Source organism: Octopus bimaculoides, chromosome 2, assembly GCF_046866305.1.
Source record: "Octopus bimaculoides isolate indiv1 chromosome 2, ASM4686630v1, whole genome shotgun sequence".
NCBI classification, from domain to species: domain Eukaryota; kingdom Metazoa; phylum Mollusca; class Cephalopoda; order Octopoda; family Octopodidae; genus Octopus; species Octopus bimaculoides.
In genome coordinates, this window is record NC_142929.1 from 10944945 (window position 1) to 10967522 (window position 22578).

At 35.0% G+C, this 22578-nt stretch overlaps 1 non-coding gene across 1 annotated transcript; it reads right to left on the reverse strand.

Annotated features, from left to right (window-relative positions):
• Window positions 1-21501: 21501 nt before the first annotated feature.
• On the reverse strand, window positions 21502-21620 carry LOC128247137 (5S ribosomal RNA). The gene has a single exon (XR_008263556.1). It is a non-coding gene; the product is annotated as a 5S ribosomal RNA (ribosomal RNA).
• Window positions 21621-22578: the final 958 nt, after the last annotated feature.

Genomic DNA, 22578 nt, shown 5'->3' on the forward strand with positions numbered 1-22578 from the left:
ATTGCCAGATAATTTCTCATGAAATATTATTACCAAAAGGAAAGTTGGAATAAGCAGCGAGCTGGCAGAATCGTTATCACGCAGGGCAAAATGTTTAGCGGCCTTCCGTCCGTCTTCTTGTTCTGCGTTCAAATTCCGCTGAAGTCGACTTTGCCTTTCCCCCTTTCATGGTTGATAAAATAAGTAACAGTTGAACACTGGTGTCGATGTGATCCACTTGCCTCCTCCCACAAACAGGCTGGCCTTGTGACAAAATTTAAAACCAATATTTAAATCAGAATATCGCCAAGTTTTAAAAGTGGCTTAAAGTAGGTCTTGAATTAAACTGACATTGACGATTAAAATCTGTATCTTTCTGTGGATATCATAAAGTGAAAATGTTGTGGAAGAATTCCGACCCCCCCGCCTCAAGTAACGAAAGGTGGACTGTCTCATTGTTATAAAACTGTGAACAATTGGCAGTCATTAATTTTATACATCTTTCACTTCATTAGTTTCGCGTCTTTTTCCCCACTGCGGTGCTTGGTCTGTCTTTGTCCCCTCTGTGTTAGGGCCTAAGGGCTAAATAAAGAATCACCGTGTTGGTGCCAGTTCACTGTGAGCACTTGATATAGAGCGTTGAGTCTCGTATAATAGTAATAGTAGTGCGTTCGTGTATATACTTTCTTCCCCCTGTTTCGCTATATTATATATCTAATACAAGTATATAAAAGAAAATTAACGAAAATTAAAATCTAATATCGAAAACGAACAAAGCAGAGAAAGTGTTAAGTTTCATTCACCATCCTTTTTCTTTAATTTCTTCTCGTTATTTTTTGAACACAACAAAACAGAGAAACGTACGTTAAATAGCAGTACAACATTTAGATCGTTACATAAATAATAAATTAGAACTATTATATATTAAATATTTTAAATGAAAATATTTTATTTTAACGTTTATCGAGAACACATAAAGATGGCAAGCAAAACCTAAACTTAAAGAAGTAAGATATCAACATTCCACGTTATGAGAAACTACTTTCAAGAAATTTATAATGTTTTGTATTGTAATTGTTTATCACATTCCTGGTACGTTTGTTGCTCTCTTTCTTGTTTTGACTGATTTCTTCTTCATGGATAAATTTTTGCACTTTGGCTGTCATCAATATATTCTTTGTAACGGAGTGAAATGATTTTTTCTTTATATATAAGCTAATCTCATTGATTTACTTATTTACACAGAGAATTTATTTACGTTATATATTGAAGAAATTTCATCTCAAAATCACTCGGACAGCAACTCGCGGCAGTGATTGGATAGAAACAACCAAACATTTGGAGTTAAGAAATATTTGTCTTTTACGCATGCGTGAATTCATCTAAAACTAAACAAACTGAAACCTGAATAATATAATGACAGAAACTGGTCACATTCTGATTTGGATAGTAATGACATTCACAAGCGCTAAATTAACCAGCGATGAAAGGAGTAAAATCTTCTTGGCCAACAACAGAAGGACGATGTATTTGCCGGCGACGAAATGAGCGACAACGAATTGCCTTCACCCTATATAAAAGGGCGGGTAAATGGCGGGAGTAACTATGACTATATATATATATATACATACATACATACATACATATATATATATATATATATATATATATATATATATATATATATATATATATATATATATATATATATATATATATATATATATATATATATATATATATATTATAATAATAATAATAATAATAATAATAATAATAATAATAACAATATAAATGATATATAAATATATGCATATATCCATACATATATGTACATACCTACATCTATATGTATACATACATACGTATATGGGTACAGAACATTAAAAAAAAACGTTAAACACAATGAGAAACGAAAACATAGAAAACGACCTTTTTTCGAACAACGAAAAAAACAAACAGAGAAACGAGACATGCAACATAAAGAGTATACCCCTTCGTCAGTTGTCCCTGTTTCATCTACTCCGAGTTTCGAAGGCAAGCACTGTATATATATATATATATATATATATATATATATATATATATATATATATATATATATATATATATATACCCACTCATGTACGTATACTTATATAGTTGATAAATATGCTTATCGTATTTATATATATTTACAAATACACACTTATGTCTTATCCACTGAGATTAGGATTCTTTAACAAAGCACCCACCTTGGATAACCAAACTTCAACCAGAGGTAGCTTCATTTAAAGAGCGCATATCCATACTTAAGCCGGTTATAGAAGTTAATCTGTATTAGCGCCCCGCTAGCACAACACGTTTTAGGGGCGATGTCGCTACACATATTGTTAATAATTTTCTGTCACTTATAAAGCCTTGCATTTGAATTAGACATAAACAGCAAACGCATTTCAACGAACGTAATGTTACGTTTCGCTTATTTTTGCTCAAAAGCTATCGCTTGCGTAATAGCACTGGTGACACCCTTCTCAGCAAACATGCAATTCCAAAATTCCAGCCACTTTCCTACTGAGGCTAGTCTTTGTTTCCAAAGTCGTTCCACGTGATTAAACGTTTGAAACTAACTCAGTCACTTTTCCTTGACCCGCTGGAAAATAGAATTCAGGAAAATGTTTAAGTTAAGCCCATTAAGACAAAGTTATTTCACGTATATGAGATTTGTGTTTTTAAAGTCTAATAGCTTTTTGCAATTATTCGCAACAAAACATGACTCCAACAGGAATAAATTCGACAACCACTGATGAGCATGCAGCTTCCAAAATGGCGTCGGCTAAGGATTGAATTAGCGTGATAATTTCATCAAGTAAACAGTCTTCGTGTATATGAATGGCCGAATAATGAGCGTCTATATTACCAACTTCTCGCATGACAACATAATCACTGTGTTGCGTTCATGTGAGGTATATTGGCATATATGTATTCGTGCATTGTATACGCGTGTGAGTGCTTCTTTTGCCTGTATAAAAGAACACGCGGTAAATAATCACCATTAAAAGATCTAATGTCACTGTCAAATACATACATACACGCGCATGTACACACATGCGTGGTCTGATCTATAAGTATCCGAACTGTTGCCATAGTAACGACGTTAAAGCACGCAGAGTGAAGCCGCTTCGAGCAGATTAACCTTGAACTTTGCTGTGCATGCACACTAAGTTCTAACGTTCTAACTCACTTCCGCTGTTTACAACAGTGTTTGTAATTAACGTGTTTAATGTGTGTTCGTCGCATTGACCATGATAGAGAATGTTGAGCAGAGTATCTGCACTAAATTTTGCCAAAAGCTTGGCGATACCTGCTCTCAGGCCCACGCAAAGCTTCCAAAACGTTTTCATTGTTCTCGACATAATCAAGGAGATCTTGTGCAACTGAAACCCAAGTGTCCTTTTGTTCAGCTGAAAGCAATTTTGACAAGCGTCTCATACCCAAATCTTCAGTGATAATGGACTGAACTGAACCGTAACTAATCTGCACATCATCTGAAAACTTACAGATGGTGATTCGACGATTTCCCCTCATAGCTGCGCGTACATCTGTAATGTTTTTTTTTCAGTTCTGCTGGATGCAGGACTCCCAGAACGCGCGTCAATATTGACATTTTTTCAGCCATCTTGGAAATAGCTGAACGCCTCGTACACTTGTGAGTGGTTTATACACTCCTCCCCATACACTTTCTGCAACTTTGTGTAGACCTCTGAGCAGGTATCACTATGACTTTTTCTATCGTGGTCAATGCGACGATCACATGCTACACACCTTCCTTCCAAGTACTGCTATAAGGAGCAGAAGTGAGCTAGAACGATAAAACTTAGTGCGCATGCACAGCAGAGGTCAAGGTCAATCTATGCCCAGCAGCTTTATTCTGTGTGCTGTAGCTTCGTTACTCTGGCAACAGTGCGGATATTTATTGATCAGACCTCCTATGTATGCATAGATATTTTTTTTATCTTTTACTTGTTTAAGTCCTTAGACTGCGACCATACTGGGGCACCGCCTTGAAGAACTTCAGTGGAACGAATCGACTCCAGCACTTACATTTTTAAGCCTGGTACTTATTCTATCGGTCTTTTGCAAAACCGCTAAGTTTCATATATATAAATACACTAACACCAGTTGTCAAACGGTTGTGGTGGGGACAAACACAGACAGAGATGGTCTGATATACGATGATCTTTCAGTCTTCGTCTACCAAATCCACTTACAAGGCATTGTCAGCCCGAGATTATTAGTAGAGGGTTCTTGCCCTGGAAAGCAAACATCTTACCATAAATATACATACGTATATATGTATTTATATGCTTATATAAGCTTGTATATATGTGTATATATGACAATGTATAAAAAAAATTGATTTCACTGAGATTTTAAGAGTCACCTGACGGTTTATTCAATCACCAGAGAAAGTCGTTTCCTCTATCTGGTTCCTTTATAAGGAAATAAATGGAAGGCTTCATTATATGAATGAGGATAATCAGTCAGTCAGCTAAAGTTGTTAATATTTGATTGAAAGGAGATTTTATTTTATTCATAGCAGAAATCTGATAAACAAGTCTCGTAATCAGAATAGAAATTCAATAGCAGTGTGGGAAACCGGTTAGATCCGGAGATATAACAAAGTCAGGAAGGTAAAGAAGATTCATATTGATAAATAATTAGAACAAAAACTATAAACGAATTAAGAAATATTAAGTAAATAAATTTAAGGTAAGGAGAGTAATCGGTCAAATGTGAAAATTGTCTGCCAGGGTGTTCAAAACGTCTCTCCGCAGTATTTTATTGCAAAATCAATATAGGCGCAGGGGTGGCTGTGTGGTATGTAGCTTGCTTACCAACGACATAGTTCTGGGTTCAGCTCACTGTGTGGCACCTTCGGCAAGTGTCTTCTATTACAGCCTCGGGCCAACCAAAGCCTTGTGAGTGGATTTGGTAGACGGAAACTGATAGAAGCCCGTCGTATATATATATGTATATGTATATATATGTGTTTGTGTGTCTGTGATTGTCCCCCCCCCCCAACATCGCTTGACAACCGATGCTGGTGAGTTTAGGTCCCCGTAACTTAGCGGTTCGGCAAAAGACACCGATAGAATAAGTACTAGGCTTACAAAGAATAAGTCGAGGTCGATTTGCTCGACTAAAGGCGGTGCTCCAGCATGGCCCCAGTCAAATGACTGAAACAAGTACAAGAGAAAAAAAATGGAAAAAAATAAGCTGATGTAAGACTACAAAAGAATATATTAGAGTTTCCAAGACTTTAAAACAACTTTATAAAAGGTGTTGAAAGTGTCGTCCATCATTTTCAAAACATAAAACTTAATTTCTTTTTTACTGTTGTGTGAGCACTTCCTAGGTTGATTTCTGTTTCCTGTGACAATTTGCGTAAGGTCTTTGACGGGCTTGCCAACAGCTTATCAGAAATATTGATGAGTGTTTCGTCTTCCACTGACCCCGTGTTTCTAAATTTTCTTATCAAATCCCGCACAGTGTCACGATATGGAATAACAGTATTTCGTAAAGTTTCATTGAACTTCTGTTTCACAGTATTTGTGTATTTGTTTCCAGCTCGAAACACCCATTCACCTAGAAACGTACGTTCTTCAATGGTTAGCGTGTCGACAAGCTGAAGGGTTACACGATGACTGAAGCATCAATCTGGAACGTTAATCGAGATCTCTGCTTCAACCATCGGCAAAAATAATCTTTTTTTCTTCTTCTAAGATGCATTTTTACCCGCAATGACAAAGAAAATGATACGATAAAATGTCCCAATCCCTGGTACTTCTATTTTGACACTGGCAAGATGAGCTGCAATTTTTGTTTGGTATGGGAAGATTCAAAGTATCTGTCGGTTTAAAATATGTCAGTATTCAACAATTTAAAAATTTAGTATTATCACCACACAAGCAATGAAATTTTTAAAATCACTTTTTAATAAATATATGAGCAGGAGTGGGAGCGTGGTAAGAAGTTTGCTTTTCAACTACATGGTTCCGGTTCAGTTCCACTGTGTGGTACTTTGGAAGGGTCTTCTGGTATAACCTCGGATATAACCTTGTGAATGGGTTCGGAAGACAGAAACTGAAAGAAGCCTGTCTTATATATGTGTGTGTGTGTAAATGTTTGTGCCTGTGTTTGTCTTAGTGCCTTGACAACCATGTAAATTTCTTTTCGCTCCCGAAACTTAACGGTTCGGAAAAAGCAACCGATATAAAAGGTGCCAGCCTTTAAAAAGAATAATAAGCACTGATCTAGATTCCTTCGGCTAAACTTCTTCACGGCAGCGTCCCAGTATGGCCGCAGTCTAATGACTGAAACAAGTAGAAGATGAAACGATATACTGATCTTTTATATAGATCGAGGTAACATTACCGACGTAATATTCGGACTCCTTTACATAATTCCGTTAGCGTAAATTCTGTTAAAGTAATGAACGATTGAATCCTTTTAATTTGTGAATGCAAACCTGGTCGATTTGTATGTTACTATGCATTGTTAATATCCATAATTTCCTGTTGTTAATGTAGTTGACTACAGCTAATTAATTTAAACAGAGTCTTGATTAAATCCCTTTTCATTTCCGTACAGCGTCCTATTTTGCATAACATTTATTTGCAATGAATTGCTCTCCAGTAAGATCCAACAGCATAGTTGATTAAACAACCCGAAATATTTTCTTTGTAGTATTGTATAGAATTTTGTTTGATCAAAAAGGTTTATAATACTCTTTTTAAAATAAATAACATTCATAATATTGCGTGTCTACTGCAGAGACACATCGTTCAAGAAAGAAGCAAAAATGGAAGATATATATATATGCGTGTGTGTGTGTGTGTGTGTGTGTGTGTGTGTGTGTGTGTGTGTGTGTGTGTGTGTGTGTGTGTGTGTGTGTGAATATGTATGTATATATATATATATATATATATATATATATATATATATATATATATATATATCGGTTTTCTCTCACTCTTACTCTCTACACTCTTACTCTCCTACTCTCTACACTCTTACTCTCTTACTCTCTCACCCTTACTCTCTCACTCTCTTCCCCTCTCTCTCACTCTCTTTCTCTTCCTTTCTTCTTTCCCCCCATACCCCTCTTCCCTCTCTGTCACTCTCTTTCTCTTCCTCTCTTTCTCTTCCTCTCTTTCTCTTCCTCTCTTTCTCTTCCTCTCTTTCTCCCCCCATACCCACCTTCCCCTCTTTCTCCCCCCATACCCACCTTCCCCCTCTCTCAATCCCCCTTCCCTCTCTTATACCCACCCTCTCTCCTCTCTTCCTCTCCCCTCCCATACCCATCTTCCCCCTCTCTTACATCGACCTTCCCCTTCTCCCTCCTCGTCAACACCCCCTCATAAGCTCATCCCACCACACCCCAACACACTCCTACTCTACCTTCCCACTCCACCCCATCCAATTCCTTACACCCACCACCCACCCCTACCCACATACCCCACCCTACCCACAAACCCCATACCTCTACCCCACACTCCACCCATGCCTTCCCCACCTCCCAACACCCTCACATCACACCACACCAATACCCTTGCATCACACCACGCACACCACACCAATACCCTCGCATCACACCACGCACACACTACAACTGACCAACTACTTTCTCCCTTTCTCCCTTCCCCCATTTTCACACTACATACGTCAAGATCACCAGCAGTCTACCTCCCACACACAGCCCCTCGTTCCCGATCACCGTTCGTTATCTCCCCCTTTCTTAGCTCTCCTGAAATAAGAATTTCTAACTTCCGGTCAGTCATTGTTATGATCGGCCATTATTATGATTGACCGTTGACTGAACACTATTCAATTTTTTTTCTCCGTGTTTTTCTCCTTGTCTCCGTATTCTTTCTGTTGAAGAGCGTAGCTCGAAACGTCAAAGACTTTCCGTATTCCCGAGCGTCATACTAATATATACTTTTGTTATTTACACCACCTGTCCTCGTCTGTTGTTATTTTTTGTATATTCTCCCACATATATCTATATATACTACGTCATATGTAAACAAACATGAGTTTGTTTTTGAAACATTGAAATGTATTGTAGAACAAGTAGAAATATATATTTTTTCAACACCTAAAAACTGAACAGTATATATAAAGGATAGAATACTTTTAATAGTAGAAAAATTTGCCGGTAAGTTTTTCTTCTCTTAAGAGGATTTTATCCTTTATATATACTATTCAGCATCTACGTGTTGAGAAAATATATCTTTCTACTTGTTCTATATATATATATATATATATATATATATACCGACTTAATTTATGCATAATTATATAGAGAAAACATTATTACGTACGTAACTTGTTTGTACCTGAACTCAGAATAGTACAATGCGTTCATGCACCTCCGATTGGTCAGTGCATGAATAAATGATTCTTAATTGCTTCCTTTCTTCCCGTCTTCTGCGTTGCCTTTATTTTCTCTATTTTTTTTTTTTTTATAATTGTTTACTTTCTAGAGAAACAAAGATTTTTTACCAAACTGAACCATATACACTCCTTATAGCACTCATTTCAATTAACCAGAATTCATCGAGTTAATTACGAAGATGGTTAACCTTTTAAACATATTCATATGTTCATTTCTTATATTCCATGAATTGTGCTTTCAACAAAGTAGAAATGGAAAATAGTTATTTTGCCAGAATGCTCACAGCATCAAAGGGGTACCTTTCTGTGCTCAAAGCTGTTTTTAATTAAAGACGACAGACAACAAAATCAAATTATGACTGAAGGTATATTCCTTTCCTTGTAAAAAAATATATAAATTCTACATCCATCATATTACTTTTATCTTTGGATGAAATTTTGTTTCCCTTTCCTTTAACACAAACTATTAAATTCAAAATTCAATCCGAACACTCTGTGTGTGTGTGTGTGTGTGTGTGTATGTGTGTGTGTGTGCATGTGTGTGCGCGTGTGCATGCGTGTGCGCGTGTGTCTGTGTGTATGTGTGTGCACAGACCTACAGACGCACATATATATATATATATATATATATATATATATATATATATATCAAAATTTATATGGATTTACAGTAGAAGCCCAGTATAACTGCAGTCCAATGTGTTATATGTAGGTGCATCGGCACATACGTGTGTATTTATTTTTATAAATTTGAAAGTGCACACGCGATCTTATATAGAGTTATTAAGGAGTTAATAAAGCCATGGTGAACGCAGTTCATTGCAATCCTCTCAAGGTTAAAGTAAGCGAGACAACAACAAAAATAGGTTATCTCCCATGATCTGTATGTTTATTTATTTATTCCCAAATCCCGTTGAGTATCATATAAACTCGTGTATTCTCATCAAAAATGTAGCAGGCTTGATAATTGTTAAGATATATCTCTTTACAAGAAAACATTCATAGACTTGTTAGCTCACAAATAGAGAATATTTATCTGCCGCTGCAGTCTTGAGCACTTGTATATATACGACGGGCTTCTTTCAGTTTCTGAAAACCAAATTCATTCACTAGACTCTTGTCTGCCCAAGGCTATAGTAGAAGGCACTTGACCAAGTTTCAGTGGGACTGAACCCAAAATCAAGGGGTTGGGAACCCACACTGCCACGCTTGCGCATATATATATATATATATATATATATATATTATATGATAAAGGATAAAATCGTAAAAAATTTTATCAGTGGCAAAGCAATAGACCTATTAAGGTAAATTCATATATGCAGATTTATAATAATATAAAATATGTATGTGTATATGAGTAAATATTTCATATATTTTACCCAGTATGCTTTGCTGATGAGGAAAAGTCATTAAACTAATCTCGAAACTGATCAATCACGGCTAACTGTATTCTTTAATGAATTTCTGTCAGCTTTCAACCTCGATTTCAACACGTGTGTTATACAAGTGATGATGCATAGACATGGCACCCTCTATGCCCTTAATTATAAATGTATTTTATACTACTGTAGATATCTCTCTTCTCTCTCTCTCTCTCTCTCTCTCTCTCTCTCTCTCTCTCTCTCTCTCTCTCTTTATATATATATAGATAGATAGATAGATAGATAGATAGATAGATAGATAGATACTTATATATATATATATATATATATATATATATATATATATATATATATATATATATATATATATATATATATATAAACACCTGCATACATATACGTGCTATATAAATAGAGATGTCTGGGTTGTGGGTACATGTGTATTAAGATGCATACCCGAGTGGAAGCTAAGAGTTTCAAAATATGATTCTAAAATCTTGAGCAACAAATTAGTTTTACTATAAGCCTGGTACTTGTCTTTTTCGGTGGCCTGAAGCTATAATTGTCATCAAGGAGTGAAAGACTCCTTCTCTTCTTGGAACTGACAGATGTTTATTTCCTTTCCTTCCAGCTATTCACCCCAAAAATAGATAGATCTTCGTTATCTAATTACATCAAAATCGATAAAACGAACGAAAACAAAACCGAATGGAAAAATTTACGCACAGATCATAAAAGAATAAAAATATAAGAATATAACTAAAATAAATAAACGGAAATAAAAAGATAATTAAAATTAAAAACAAAACTGTTCAAAATTGGGGGAAAAAATCACAAAACCATAGTAATTAAATTATAGCAAGTATTCTCGGTTTCTGCAGCAATTGTTTCCCTCCCCGATTTTATGTTTTTTAATTAAGAATTTTTTGGGGTGTTTCATTATTATTTTCTTTATCGAATGACTGTATCAAGATCTTGGCAACGTCGTTCTTCTAGTGAAATTTATATTATATTATTGCGTCATCTATTTTTTTTTAGAAAATATTTCCCTTGACTACTCGTACGTTTTATTATTGAATTTTTATATTTCCATATTTTAAGTTCAATATTTATTAAATATTTGTTACATCTGCTGGTGTAAAATTCGCAGACATAAACAAAAATAGATTCAGACATATATATATATATATATATATATATATATATATATATACATATATATATATATATACATATATAAATATATATACAGACAGACACACATACACACAGACACACACACACACACACACACACACACACACACACACACACACACACACACACACACACATATATATATACATGTATATGTGCCCCTGTGTATGTTTTTATTATCGAAAGATATATAGATAGATTGATAGATAGACAGACAGACAGACAGACAGACAGACAGACAGACAGACAGACAGACAGACAGAGTTCAAAATTTTAAAATTCATAGGTAAATAGGTAAATAAAATAATATATACAGATACGGTTGCATTCGGGTAATGGATATCATCTACGGCCGTTTCAGGGGTACAATATCCTTCGATTTAGCTCGCAATGAGCACTTCTGAATAAGTCCATATACTGTGAAGTATACTTAAAATCATACTTTATAAGAAAATTACATTTTATCGAACCTGGAGGTAGAAAAGGTGAAGCGGACCCCAGTGTGCTTTGAATTTAGTACGTGAACAATCAAAATAAATACCACAAAGCCGTTTCCTGGCGCATGGACGTGTATCAATGCTATGCTCTATGTATAATTCGATGAAATAAAAGACAGTATTTGATACCAATTCTATTTTCTCATATCTGTTGGAAACCTAGAGCGATTAAATTAATTAAACTGGAAATATTTTAAACCCTTTACATGTATCGTGAATCAATTTGCATGTTTTTTCCTTTACTGTTTCCTATATATATTTCTCATGTTGACTGAACAAAAATAATTTACATGAAATGAGAAATTCATAAAATGATGCAATAGTTTAACTCATATAATTGTAAACATTTCGATATATAAAAGCACAGGTGTGAAAACACTGACATAAGGCGATTATATTGAGTAAACGAAATACAGTTAACATATTTTTTTTATTCAATTTCATTTTACTGTCTCTGCATTCTCGTTTCTGAACCGTGTATATAGCATATAAATCATTGAGCAGAATATCAAATAACCCTGATTTTGTTATTGAATAACTTTGTGTGTGTGTGTATGTGCGCGCGCGCGCGTTGTTACGTATGTATGCATGTATGTACACATATATGTGTGTGTGTGCTATATTTACGTATGCATGTCTCGCTCGATTTTACTTTAAAAAGGTATAAATAATATCTTTTTTAATCCTATTATCAGAAAGAGCATTAGTACAGCAAATGATGATGATAATAATAACAACAACAACAACAACAACAACAACAACAACAACAACAATAATAATAATAATAATAATAATAATAATAATAATAATAATAATATTTTTACTTTACCTGCCAAGAAAAGAGAGTCGCCGTGAACTTTCACAACTGGAAGCCTAAACACCTACCTGAAAAACTCTGATGATTGGATGTTAAAACTTGTCTTAAAGCATGAAAAGAAGGAAACATCAGACTCAGTAACAAAACAGGCAAAGAAATATGTAAGTGAATTCCAAATACAACAAATCTCGGAATTAGACGTACTGGAAACGGGCACAGATAAAGTGAAGTGTATGAAAGCCCATGCTAAAACTGTTGCCTTAGTCTTACTGATAAATGGCAAGAAAAACCTCTCAAAGACAAAACCCAAAGAGCACTAATAATGCCGATGTTGAAAAAGACCTTACCCACCAATGGTTAGTGTCTTCTGAAGGGCTTATCATAGCAACCCAAGATCAATGCCTACCTTACAAGAAGCTACCAGGCCAACAACTTAAAGAACGGCAGTGGCCCAACATTTCGTATACGTAAAGAACAAAATGAAACCATCGATCATGCTGTGCAGTCTTCTTGCGCCTATAGAGTATCTCAACAGCTATGATAGAACAGCACAGTATATTAACTGGGTAATTTGCAAAAGCTTGAACCTTCCTCATGACCAAAACTGCTGGGAACACAAACTACCGCCAGTGCTTGAAAATGACCACATCTCACTCTGGAATTTCACCATTCAAACTGACGGAAAGATAGATGAAAATAGGCCAGACATTATATTGAATGATTTCATACAAACATCATGCCTCCTCATCGATATGACTGTCTCAATCGACATAAATGTATCTGTCAAGACCTAGCAAAAACTGAGCAAGTATAAAGATCTTGAAATAGAAATCGTCAAGATGTGGAACCTCAAGACTAAAACAGTACCTGTTGTCATAGGTGCCCTAAGAATGATAGCAAAAGGGGCTGATTGCTACCTAGCTAAGATACCAGGAAATCCAAAAATGGAAGAAATTTAAAAAATAGTGCTCATGGGAACTGCCCATATCCTATGTAAAATAACTTCTATGTAATCCCAAAAATATTTTAATCCGTAAACTGTGTCAAAATACTTTTAAATGTACAGAACAGCAAATACTGTCATCTTAACATCAGACTATCATCTTATAATCAAATTACTTTTAAAAGAAACTTCTAATTTACTTATGTTTTGACAGACATCCTCTAGAACAATACTCAGTGCAAAGCAAAATATATGGCACCTTCCTCATAACACCGACTTGGACTTCTAACTTGTTGTCTCTTGAGGTCTCTGAGTGAGACTTGGAGTCAAATTGTACAAATACAAAGCAAAAGCCAAACAACATATAATAATAATAATAATAAATAATAATAATAGTAATAATAATAATAATAATAATAATAATAATAATAATAATAATAATAATAATAATAATAATGATAATGATAATAATATATCTTGATACAATCATTTGATTAAAAATAATGGAACAGCCAAATATATGTTGATGCAATACCAGACACTGGCTCTCATGTCTTATGATCTTAACTGATTGGAAGCGTTATCATGCACATGTTTCGTCTTGGTATAAAAGATGGGCTACAGCATATATTCTGCTCAATACCACACATTTGCTTATCAGTTGTCTGACTTAACCAGTTGAGCAAGTCTTCTCGTGGCTGACGATATGTGCATCCCTGATCGCGAGCCGAAGTAGCGGTGGGGCATCATAGCCATGTGTTGAGAAGAATTCTTTGGAATTTGGATAATTCACCACTGGAAACATGGGTGCTTTGTACACCATCCTTAAACAACCCTTATCCAGAGACCTTTTGAGTGGGATGGACTACTCGACCTGAAGAAAGTTCTAACTGGGCCCAACCTGCAGGGTCATGCGCTGTTTATCTTGGTATGAGATCACCATGTTGCGCACATGTGGTTGTGATGCAGACGGGTAGTCATGATGGGTATATTGGGCTTCGTATATTTGTACCCCAGTGTCACTTTGATGGCATACGATGCTTTATCATTCAGTATATAACAATTTCATAACCTATTTCACACATTCAACTTCAGACATGCATCATTAATACTGAATGTTCAGTAAACTAGTAACAATGTATTTAATGAAATTACAAATATATAAACTATATAAAGACCGGAAGAGATTAGAAGGCCATTGTCTACTGTCGACTGAGTCTATAGGTGATTCGGTAAACTACTGTGTGGAATTAAACGCTACGAAAACAATACTTGGAGTTTTATGGATATTATTATTAGTTTGGAGGGAAAACAATATGTCATGTTGATATTAAAGGTTAATGCACACTATGCAATATTTATATCGATGCTAGAATAGTTAATGCTTGGTACATTAAAATTCAAATTAGAAATAAATACACTGTGAAGAGACAGTAATATTTGTTAATGATTAGGCGGCGAGCTGGCTGGATCGTTTGCACGCCGGACAAAAGGCATAGCAGCATTTCGTCCGTCTTTACGTTCTTAGTTCAAATTCCGCTGAAGTCGTCTTTGTTTTCCATCCTTTCGGGGTCGATGAAATAAGTACCAGCTGAGCACTGGGGTCGATGAAATCAACTTAATCCCCTCTCCCGATATTGCTGGCCTTGTGCCAAAATTTGAAAACAATCTCAATGGCTAGTATTATTTTTATTGTTCCGCCAAGTACGGGAGAGAATTTCCAAATACTTAGATGCCATTGTGATTTTATCAGTTAAGTATAGCCTTCGCGTGCTTGCCGAAGTATTGACGAGACAATCACTAAACAGATGTACAAAATTGTACATTACTTGGCGTTAGAAAATCAATTGTTCAGAGAATAAATAGGATTAATATATTGATACGAGATAATATCAGAAAGATTAACATATTGCTATTACATAGTATCTCATCATGTAGGAGACAGATAATCATGACATTGCAAATACAGTTCCTTTCATGCCAATTACATACGTCTGCAGTTACATCCTCTAAATGTGTCTATCGTTTGCAATTAATAATCATGTTATGGATAGAAAGACATTTTCAATAAATACAATCAGACACTAATTTAGTCCTGGTATCATTTCAAGTGTGTAATCGACTTCAAAAATATAACTGCATCCTTCTTAATTTATAATTTCAGCAGACCATAAAAAATAAACTTGAAATATTAAATTAAATGTAAAGCAGAAGATAACGTAATAATTCTAGGAGTCTTTCTTTATTATACATCTTCAAAAAGATTAGCAACAAATTTCTGTACAATTTTTGGCAATTCGTCATTAGCATATTTCATTGCTACTAACCAAGACTCCAGACTATTTCACGCGAGTTATTGTTGTGATATATATATATATATATATATATATATATATATATATATATATATATATATATATATATATATATATATATATATATAGATAGATAGATAGATAGATAGATAGATAGATAGATAGATAGACAGATAGATAGATAGATAGATAGATAGATACATAGCTAGATAGATAGATAGATATATGAGTGTGTATGTGTGTGCGTTTGTTAATTAACAGTGTCATCTCATATTTAAATAGCTAATTAACGGCTGTTAATATTGGTTTCAAATTTGGACACAAGGGCCAGCAAGTGCGAGTGGACGATTACATCGACCCCAGTGCTTAACTCGTACTTAGATGAAAAGCAAACTTGACCTCGGCGGAATTTGAACCGAGAACTTAGAGGCTAACGAAGTGACGCAAAAAACGTAACCCAGCGTGCTAAAGACTGTGCCAGCCCGACACCTTTGTGGTCACTTATGTGTGCGTGTATATATATATATATATATATATATATATATATATATATATATATATATATATATATATATATATATATATATATATATATATATATATATATATATATATATATATATATATATATATATATATATATATATATATATATATATATATATATATATATATATATATATATATATATATATATATATATATATATATATATATATATATATATATATATATATATATATATATATATATATATATATATATATATAACAAGATTGGTGCAATTTAGCTCCTATTCCTAGCAATGTAGGTCTTATTCACTTCCTTAGTCAAGTTTAATTGACGACTATAATTTTCTTTTACGGTTTAACGTTTCAAAAAGGCTCCTTTTATTATTATTATTATTATTATTATTATTATTATTATTTTGTAAACACATTATCGATCTTCTAAATCATCCATAGAAGTTTATGGTGAATATATATATATATATATATGTGTGTGCATCCCTGATCGCGAGCCGAAGTAGCGGTGGGGCATCATAGCCATGTGTTGAGAAGAATTCTTTGGAATTTGGATAATTCACCACTGGAAACATGGGTGCTTTGTACACCATCCTTAAACAACCCTTATCCAGAGACCTTTTGAGTGGGATGGACTACTATATATATATATATATATATATATATATATATATATATTCTGATAGGTAGCCCGAAATCAACCGAACGTGATGGTCTTACTGAAGATGGCTACGGAAATAGCCGAAACTGGCAGGTCGGCTAAGGAATTCAGGGTTTAGTGGTCTAGGCGATTGCAGCCCCTATTAGAGTATATGTCATGTGCCTTGTAATATCATTGGAGCATTTTAGCTCCTATTATTAGCAATGTTAGTGCTATTCGCACCCTTAGTCAAATTAATTAACGACTATAATTTTCCTTTACGGTTAACGTTGCCAACAGCTGTTTTTATTAATTATATATATATATATATCTATATATATATATAGTAAGAGAGAGAGAGAGAGAGAGAGAGAGAGAGAGAGAGAGAGAGAGAGAGTAGGACTGGCTGTGTGGTAAGTAGCTTGCTTACCAACTACATGGTTCCGGGTTCAGTCGCACTGCGTGGCACTTTGGGCAAGTGTCTTCTACTATAGCTTCGGGCCGACCGAAGCCTTGTGAGTATATTTGGTAGACGAAAATTTAAAGAAGCCTGTTGTACATATATGTGTGTGTGTGTGTATGTGTGTGTGTGTGTGTGTGTGTGTGTGTTTGCGTATCTGTGTTTGTCTCCCTACTCCATCATCGCTTGACAACCAGGTTTGGTGTATTTACGTCCCCGTAACTTAGCAGTTCGTCCTAAAGAGGCCAATAGAATAAGTACTAGGTTTACAACGAATAAGTCCTGGGGTCGACTCGTTCGTCTAAACAGCCGGTGCTCCAGCGTTGCCGCAGTCAAATGACTGAAACAAATTAAAGAATAAAAGAATATATAAAACTGTATGCGAATTTTTAATTTGCTGTGATCAATACCTACCATTCCATTTATATGTGAATGCTATACGAAATGAAACTTATCTAGACCGCCTTATTATAATTGAAGACATATAACATCATAAAACCTAATTTGAGTTGAAATAAGATGAAATATTGTGATGAGAAAGTGATTATTTCTGTATGGAATAAAGACCTATAAGCGGGTAGACTGTGAAAAAATTCACACCAAATTTCTAAGCATTTGATGCTGCATTATATAAGAACACGCCGGTAAAAAAAAGGTGAGTATATATTTTGAATACCATGCGTAGATTCTTTTTCCCTGTGTATAAATATTCATATATCTGCTAATTCCTGATTATGTGAGGCAATTTCGTAGCAAAGATTTATAGTTTTCTTTCGATAAGAAACTTATTTATACTTGGTCTTCCTCAAAGTACCACAGACAGGCGTGTGTGTGTGTGTATAAACCGTGACAAGGCAAGAGGTATGAGAAGTGAATAGATTTATTTAAGCACTTGTCATCCTCAGGATAACGGCCGTTTCACATATTCTTTATATAATAATAGCTTCAATGTAAAATAAATTATGTTTACATGTCTCTACTAAAAGGCATGTTTCGAATTATACAATACAAATGTATTCAGATAAAGGAAGCTAGCTCATCAGATTCAAATCAGTATTGATTTCTGAATATTCAATAGTTATATATATATACATATATATAATGAATAATAAATGATATATACATACATACATACATACATACATACATACATATATATGCATATATGGATACAGAACGTCACCAACAGTGCAAATAACATGAAAAACGTAAAAAAAAATGAGGGAAATGAGTGTAATACATAAAACAACGACAAAAAAAAGGGAAGCAGGACAGGTTAACACAGAAAAAGGGTCCTTCATCAGTTGTCGGCTGTCTATCTACTCATTTCGAGCATTCAACGACAATATGAGTCTTCAAAGACAGATACTCCTATAAATTCTAAAATAAAATTTAGGATTTTTGGTGGGTCAAAGTTGGGAACCAAAAAAATGACAGTGGAGATATACAAGGGAACCGAACGAAAACGAAAAAGACCAGAACGAGAGGAAAATAGTGAACGCTGGGAGAAAATTTTTTTTGACAAAAGAAAAGATAGAAGAGAGAGAGAGAGAAACACGTCCGTTCGTTAAAACGTCAGTGCAGGAAAAGAAAGATGGTCACCTGAGGAAAAGAAAAGTGGACGATGGTCACGTGTGAGCAACGAGAGAGAGAGAGAGAGAGAGAGAGAGAAAGAGAAAGAGGGGACAAAGAGACAGGCAGAAAATGGTGAAGGTGGGGGAGAGAGAGGGAATTAGAGAAGATATATATATATATAGATAAATAGATAGATAGATAGATAGATAGATAGATAGATAGATAGATAGATAGATAGATAGAGAGATAGATAGATATATAGATAGATAGATAGATAGATAGATAGATAGATAGATAGATAGTTCGTTCACAACAGAGTCCATCTTATACACACACACAAACACACATACACACACACAGACATATATATATATGGTGGTGCATCAGCATGGCCGCAGCTCTAAGCTGAAACTTTAAAATATATATATATATATATATATATATATATATATATATATATATTATTATTATTATTATTATTATTATTCAATTGTTCTGGTTTAAAACAATGCATATAATAAATGTTATTTTCCTGAAAATGCTAATGTTAGTTGCAGACACAGTTTACAGGGATTTACACTTACGTCAATTTCTTGCATATATAATAGATTAACGAAGCTAACGGAGACTTTGTTTGAGTAGTGTACTAGATGAAAGACAGACAGACAGATACACAGACAGATAGATAGATAGATAGATAGATAGATAGATAGATATCTTTTTATTATAGCCACACAGGGCTAAATACAGAAAATGGACAAATTACAAAGTAGAGCTTTTGGGGGGGGGAATGATTTGGATCAAAAGGGATCGCGGGAAAAAAAAAAAAAAAAAACGTGGGGGGGGGCGATCAATAGGGATCGTGTATCACAGTCGATGTAAAAAAACGGGGAACAGATTAGGTTTATCCGTGGAGAGAAAAGCCTACGGAAAAGACCACGGTCACCTCAGGCTTTTTTTTTTTAAAGGTACATGAAAGTAAGTACCTTCTCTCTTTTTGTCTCTTTTTGTTACAAGTCTATGCTTAAAATGGTGTCGTCTTTCATTCTTACCATTCTTGCCACATTTACCCATTTTTTATTGAAACTTTCATTCGACAACACCTTCCTCTCTATCCTCATCCTCCTTTTCAAGTGGTACTTGAAAAAGTTGACGAGGGATTGACCAGAGAGGAAAGTGTTTGTTTGTAGACCTTTCAAACGCGTCCACCACACGCATTCTTTTGTCATAGCTATCAGTGTTACAAAAACCGTTTTTCCTTCCCGTTTAAAGGAAGGTGGCGGAACAATATTCACGATAGACTCGGCTGATAAGTGGGCTCGTCCCACACGCGACAACAGCCGTTCGACGAAGGTCCACAGCTCTGAAATATCTGGACACTGCACGAGTGCGTGCAGAACGGTTTCGTCGCTCTGACCGCATCTCGGGCAGGTCGGTCCGGTGGTTTTCGAACCGTGTCTGTAGATCTTCTCTCGAACTGGTAGTGCGTCTCGATAGCATTGCCAAGCCAGGGATCTCTGGAAATTATCCATAGGCCCCGGCCCGAACGTCGTCTTGAAAAGGCGGGTTAAGAATTTCTCGTCGACACCCAGGTTTGCCCCGAGAGTGTCGTCAGACCTCCCCTCCACTAGTCCTCTATAGAACGCATTGGTCGTTTGGAAGTTGCACAAGTTTGATCCCGGACGGCAGAGAGATAGATAGATAGATAGATAGATAGATAGATAGATAGATAGATAGATAGATAGATAGATAGATAGATAGATAGGCTGATTTTTATGAAACTTTCTCTTATTTATCTTATGAAAACGAACTTACGTATTTTTAAAACAATAAACATGACTGAAAATTATATACTTTTGTGCTGTTTAGTGTAATCTATTATTAGGATAAATATTTCAACATATATTCGATAATTTCTAAATATATATGTAATGTCTTCAAAAGTCTTTTCTATAAAATTTGAAGTTCAATAATACTTTTCAGCCTCACTTTTATCTGCCACGATTTCATTGCTCAGGTCATATCAGTATTCTCTGCCGAACTGCTTTCTCTATTAAACATTGCAAGTAATGTTATTTTTATCTTCCTCCACTCAAGGTTTCTCGTATAATAGCTAGCAGGACTTTGACGCTGTCCTGACAAAAGCTATGCTGTACCTTTTAAAAATTGTATAACAGGTCTATCGTTTCATACAGTTCTATATTTAAGAGATGAGGAATTATGTACGTCATTTAAATTTGTCCCCATCTTGCTTGTTTTTAACACAACGTTTCGGTTGATATACCCTCCAGCTTTCATCAGGTGTCCTGGAGAAATTTCGAACCTGAGTTCTCATTCGTAAGGTATTTTTCGATGCCCGCGGGCATATGGCGTAGTGGTTAAGAGCGCGGGCTACTAACCCCAAGATTCCGAGTTCGATTCCAGGCAGTGACCTGAATAATAATAATAATAATAATAATAATAATAACAACAACAACAACAACAACAACAATAATAATAATAATGATAATAATAATAATAATAATAATAACATCGAAAACATATTTACATATATACGACGGACTTCTTTCAGTTTCCGTCTATCAAATCCACTCACAAGACTGGTCGGCCCGAGGCTATAGTAGAAGACACTTGCCTAAGGTGCCACGCAGCGGGACTGAACCCGGAACCATGTAGTTGGTAAGCAAGCTACTTACCACACAGCCACTCCTGCGCCTAGATAGTGTGTGACGCTTACAGCACCTAGGTTTCCCAAGCGGTCACCCATCTAAGTACTCACTAGGCTCGACGTTGCTTAACTTCGGTGATCGGACGAGAACCGATGTTTTCAACGTGATATGGCCATCAATACAAAATATTTTTCAACAAATATTTCAAGATTTGGTAATAATTTTAAATAGTATAAGTTATATTTCATAAACCCTCGGAGGTTATTTTCATACTCATGATAGCATTTTCCAGTTTACACGTGATTCGCTTGTTTACTGATCACAAAGCACCAAAAGCTAATTTCTATTGATCCCATTGAAGTTTGGCAGTTTATCGATTGAGTAACGACGTATGTTGACAAGCAATTTCATAGTCAGAAGGAAATTCATTATAAAATAACTAATTCGCATTCAAGCACATGATAGGAATATGCTAATGGCCTCCTTCAAATGAATATCCTAATAACATACTTTTGAGGATCTGCAATAAACTGTCAATACACATTATCTTCCTTGTCCTCAACGTATTATCCTCTCCCTTCACCCTCTCTCACCCTATGTGTGCGTGTGTGCGTGTGATAATGAGGATATCTCCTATGGCAGACGACATAGACGTACTACTTATGCATGCGTGTCCCTTTTAACGGATGTTCAATAGGGATTACTTTAGATTGTTTCCGGATAGATAGGAAATGCACAGCAGAGAACAGAAAATTTATATAACAAAGCAGGTAAATTACTGCTGTATATGAATGGGTGGAAGTGAAAAATTGGCAACAGATGATGAAATGAAAGTTGATATTTAATAGATCGTACACGATGTTTGCGATGAGAGACCAGCAAAATTCATTTTAGTATGGCAAATGTGTGTGCAACTAGTTAAAGAACCCAACATATGATTTTGCGTGTATTGTGTATTTCATATAGCTTGTTCGGTTATACTTAGTGTACGTCTTTTAAACAAGTTAATCGATTTTCGCAAAAATATAATAGAGTTAAGCGTAAGAAACAATCAACTGAAGATAAGGGTGTAACTACAAACAAGATAAGGAGCGACAAAACTTCTCAAACATAGATACATCTCATTGAGACGTGTAGA